Below are 5,332 nucleotides of genomic sequence, written 5' to 3' on the forward strand. Positions count from 1 at the left end.
GGTGATTCAGGCTGCACTTCTTTTTCCTGCAACGCCGGTGAGCTCTGAGGCATTCGGGTCATTCCAGGTAGAGTCAGCACATCCATGTCTCCAGCAAAACAAAATGCCTGCCCCCTTCATTCTGGGGTGAGCCCCTCCAGGTGGCACCGTGCCCCGCAGTGACGCGCCCGTGTGTTTTACTTAAGAGTCTCGACCCCCCGCCACAGGAGGAGGGGGAGTTTTGCTCCCATTGTGTAGATGAGCTTGCTGGGGCCCAGAACAGCGGCAAATGAGCCAGGCCTCTCCAGGCCCGTCTGCTCCGCGTGCACCAACATCCGGGAAGAGTTTGGGCTGATCTCACTCGCATCCATGAAGACGCAGAACAGCGAGGAGCTGTGTTCCTTTAAGCGAGTTGCACAGAAACAGTCCCCAACAGCGTCGCTGGCACGGCAGACCCCTTTCCTGAACAGCCCCCCTGAAATACGAGAGGTGGGGAGAGGCGATGCCTGTTCTGGGCATTTTCACACAGACCAGAGACATCATCGCAAAGACGGGGAATGGGGTGTGAAAGTACGCAGCCTTCGGAAATGGATTAGACGCACATACATTTTGTAATGAGTGACTGTAATGAAAGTCAAATGAATTATAATAAAATATGGAGTTTTGAAAGAGAAAACTGCTCCCTGCATAATGTTGCTGGGGAAACATTTAACAGTTTTTCACTGCGTGCTATTGTCAAAGTAAATAACTACCCAAGATAAACTTACAGAGTGCTTTTAACTCTAATGTGATGCAGAAAGTCAGTCATTTAATTTGTTAATTAGTATTACGCCAGAAACTATCTATTCAATATGAAGCAAATATGTTTACAATCTTATCTGCCATCTGTTTAATAGATGAGAGAATCCTTAGAGCTGGATTCTCAAACAGGGTTGTGGAAAATTTGTTCTGCAATTAGAGGAGCAGACTTTTTAATTCTGGAAGAATTCTGCATGTGTGGGGAGCACCTCCACCAAGAAGACAGTACATCACAGCACAGCCACGCAAGAGCAGCGACTGCCTGTAATGGGTTTCAGCAGATGCTCGCCAAATTTAAGGAGCGGGGAAAAATTTTTTTAAAGATACCTATGAATGCTCCGATGTATCTATTTAAACATAACAGCAGCTCGCGAAAGGTGGAACTGGTTTGGCACAGAGCGGTCTGAAGCCCCAGTGTGGACGGGGCACGGACGGCTCCGTCTGCTGACGACGCGCTGGGTCTGCAGCCAGCCGTTCCTCAAGAGTTCGTATGAGAAAACTTCAATTATGCGGTACCCTCGCCGTTAAAATGAATTCTCAAGGTGCTTTTAAACGGCTGCTTAAGAATGGCTTTTAAATCATTATTTGAAAGCGATCTGGAAACAAAATTGGAGATAATCAAGTGCCTTCGCAGGAGTGCCGCTGCTCCGGTCCTGGGCACTGAGCAGCCTGCGTGCGCCGAGCGCCCCGAGCAGACAGACGGCCCGGCCTCGCCGCGCGCTGCCGGGGAGCCGGCTGGCTCGGTGGGCGTGAGGGCTGCTTATGCTCTGCGAGGATTTGCTGCGACTCACGTTGGACTTTCCCTCCCCTCTCTTTAAAGATGTTCCAGGTTTTACGACTCTCACTTTGTTCACAGCATCAATTATCAGCCAAGTACATCTTCAAGAATTTTGCTAAACACGTCGTCCCGTGTTTGTGACCACCCCTGCTCGTAAACATCACTGCCTGTTGTTCAGTGCCAATAACACTTTGTTTTTGCCAGTACCCTGACTCACAGGCACGCAATTTTAACTCCTGTTAGCAAATCAAAACAAAAATCTGTATTACTACCCGTGCTCCTGGTTCACTCCAGTCCTCACGGGTACGCACCGGCGCTGCTAAGCCCCATTCTCTGTTTCTGCTCCTGCATTAGTTTCAAAGCAAAAGGCAACATCTATTTTAACAGCTCACCTTCATGGGATTTTTGGGTATTGCTCTGGAATTCTCTAAAAATGTGCAGTCCCTGCAAAAAGGATAACAAAGATTATCTAGGGAAAAAAAAAAAAACCTGATGGTGGTCGTGCATCCTAATTCATTGTTCTGTTCCATGCGGTGTAATCCCTCCCTTGCTTGTTCCCATTTTGCCTCCAGACTGCCTCCCCAGCGGAGAGGTTTGGTCCTTATGATATGAGCGACCTGCAAGGAGCGGGAACCCCGTATGATTTATGTCACGAGAAGCTGCTCCAACGTTTAAATCACTTTCCTTCCCCAATTTTTTTTTTTTTTTGCGATTTGTATGGAACTGACCGTGGGAGCGCTGGCCCTTGGGGAACGCACTTTCTGGGATTCTGACGTGTCTGCGGACCCACCGTGTCCGGGCTGGTAGCTCTTCCCCCACGCTGTTTTACAGTGTGTTGCAGGCTCTCCCCAGGCTGCAGAAGGTGCCACCGGGTTTGGAATGATATTTTAACAAACTGCGGTTGTCTCCCTGAATGCATTTCTGCCCCCCACCCCGAATCCGTCCACAGCGATGATTTAATCCTTGAGGTGTCTGAGCGTAAACAGTTGCACACGATTTGTGTTGATGTGTACAAATACCTGTGTATCACACCCAACAGCCTAATTTGCCAGGGACCCTGCCTGTCAAGCCAGTAGGAAGATTTCTGTTAGATAAACAACAAGTTCATGCTGGACAGCACAGGGACCTGTAGTCAGTATCTTGCCGTACCTCACGGTGAAAAGGAATCTGGAAATTAATATACGCGTGTTCATGTGTGACTGGAGCACTGTGCTGCACGCCCGAAACTGACACAGCATTGCAAACTGACTGTACTTCTGAAAGAACATATACAGAAAAAACAGCTTTTTGTGTAAACACCTCCCCTATCCTGCCCCCTATATCTTAAAAAAAAAGGCTGGGGGCATTTTTGGCAACAAGGCTTAGCTGAACGCCAGCTGATTGCCCAGGCCTTCTGCACAAACACCGCAAGTCCCACGTAGACATCGCACGATCAAATCCACTGCGACATTCTGAGACTCGGTTCAGCTGCTCCTAACAGTGTCTCAGTAGAATCCCAGTAACCTCTTCTGTGCAGCTTCATCTGGTCTGTATTTGCAAACACTATTAAAAAAAAAAAAAGCCTGTATTCAGGGGGAAAAAGTCTGCGTTCAGTCTCTCGGCAGAGCTGCTGGGAGAGGTGCGGGCGTCTCTGCGGGCACGTGTGTTTGCCAACATACCATATGGGAGTCATGGCTGGGACTTTTTTTTTCTGGAATAATTAAATGTTGATGGCAGAGTTCAAATGGATCATTAAAATTCAAAAGTGTAAGAAACAGATTTTTTCTTATGTTGCTCAACGCTCCAGAGGGTCGCACAGCCAGCAGAAGTGAGCCAGGCTGCCGTCCTGCGAGCAGCGAGCGTCGGGATGGTGCTAATTTGATCATAATATAGTCATCTCTGAAGATTACAGCTATTCAATTAAATATTCTAATTAACCTGAAGTATTAGGCAAATGATACTAATTACAAATATTCTCCTGAGATTCACAGCAATGAAAACCCCACTTGCAACTGCTACTTCCAGCCAATGTTTCGTGACACAATGTCCCTATATCACGGGCTTTCAGAATATTAAAATGCAGTTAATTTGCCTAAACCTCATTTGTTTAATGGCATTAGCATTTTGTTTGAAATTGTAATAAACGTACATCCCGCTTTCAAGTAAAATTTAAAATGAGTGTACTCTTGGGGTAACTTAAGATTCCTGTTTACAGACCTCGCACTTTATTCAGTAAGCGGAACAGTCTGAGCTTAACTTTCAGCCATTAAACATATTGAAATTGTTTAAAAATGCTAATAATTTGTCTTTTCAAATAAAAAAAAAAAGGATATTTTGCAGTAAAATTTCACGCCGTCGCCCACGTGACTGGGCTCCGACTGCGAGGGCCCTGGTGCTTGAACTCCCCTTCAGTTCCAGGGAGAACGGCTGGTGGCGGCTTTGGGGACGCAGGTCTGTGGGAGGGGCTGCCGTGTTCTCTGTCCCCCGAGTGGCTTTCACTGCCCTCCCACGTCATGTGTCCCTGAGGGTGGAGGGTTCTGCGCAGCCACCTCGGGGCTGGGAGGCCCTGCCACCATCCCTGGGTCCGGGCCCCAGCATCCCAGCTCTGGGCTCCTCCACGTCCCCCCGCCCGGGGGGGCTTCCTCCCCATCCCCCGAAACACGCACCAGACTCCACCCGGTCCAGAACCACGCGGGATCCGTGCTTTCAGGGACAAAAGTAGCTCCAGGTGTCCCGGGTTGCAATTCCCACCAGCGAGGGAAGCTCTGAGGACAGAGTTTGCACAGCGTGGTGGAGCGAGCTCGCGGAGCAGAGGCATGTGCGCCCGGCCGGAGCTGCCCTCCTCCGGGAGCTGCCGTCTGGGCAGCCCCTGGTTGGAGTGTCTTCGTGATCATGGTGTCGGACGGGGCGGAAGCCAAGCAGAGTGCGGGTGTCAGACCGTGATTTATGGCCCAGTCGTGTGTGCACTGCAGGGGCAGGAGGGGGTGGGTCCGACTGAAGAGGAGAGACGGAGTGGGCATTTGAAGCAGGGGCTGTGCCCTGTGACCAGCTTACACGAGCAGGCCGTCCGGGCTGGGAAGGCTGAACACTGCCCTCGAACGTTGCATTGCCCTGGTGATGAAGAGGATCTGGACTAAAAACAGTCAGAAGTAGGGAAGAGACTGAGGCTGCTGAGCGCACGGGACCATGCAGGAGGGCTCGGCCCCGCCCGGGCTGGGGCGGTGCCGGCGGGTCCACGCAGGCTCCGGCCCAGCCCCGGCGTTTACGACAGGAAGAGCGATACTGTGGTGCCTATTTACCCTGGGGCCTAACACAGGCCCGTGGCCCACAGACATCCTCGGGGGGAGGGGTACGCTGCAATGATTTACCTTTATAGACACCGATGCAATACACTCATCGTGAAACGGTCGATCTCAAGTCAGAGGAAGTGAGGGAGGGGACTTCCATGTCCATAAAGTGAACAGAACAAATAATAAGCCCAGGGATGTGCGCACTTAAAAGTCTCGGGTCCGCTTCTGTAAGGGGAGGGGTTTCCGCCTCCGGGCCTGCGGGGGGCCTAGCCCGGCGGCCGCCCCACCCCGGGGGCGCATGCGCGGAGGAGGGCGCTGGCTCCGGGCTGCTGAGCCTCACGCGCACGAGGGCGTTGGCGCCACGGGCCGCACGGGCCCCGAAGGCCTGCTGCTGGGCCTCTGACGGTCGCGGCTGCTCGCCGCGGGTCTTCCCGCGCGAGTCCCACGGGGTGTGAACGCGTCTGAGCAGAAGACGGCGCGTCTGGGGAGGCCCCGGTGCTGCTGAGAG

The 5,332-nt window shown here is 51.8% G+C and overlaps 1 long non-coding RNA gene across 1 annotated transcript; it reads right to left on the minus strand.

Annotated features, from left to right (window-relative positions):
* Nucleotides 1-2,787: 2,787 nt before the first annotated feature.
* LOC140690384 (uncharacterized) lies at nt 2,788-5,006 on the minus strand. The gene is made up of 3 exons (XR_012065654.1): nt 4,903-5,006; nt 4,201-4,299; nt 2,788-3,097 (listed from the first exon to the last, which is right to left on the minus strand). It is a non-coding gene; the product is annotated as an uncharacterized lncRNA (long non-coding RNA).
* Nucleotides 5,007-5,332: the final 326 nt, after the last annotated feature.

The sequence above is a fragment of the Vicugna pacos genome, chromosome 30 (genome assembly GCF_048564905.1).
Source record: "Vicugna pacos chromosome 30, VicPac4, whole genome shotgun sequence".
Classification (NCBI taxonomy): domain Eukaryota; kingdom Metazoa; phylum Chordata; class Mammalia; order Artiodactyla; family Camelidae; genus Vicugna; species Vicugna pacos.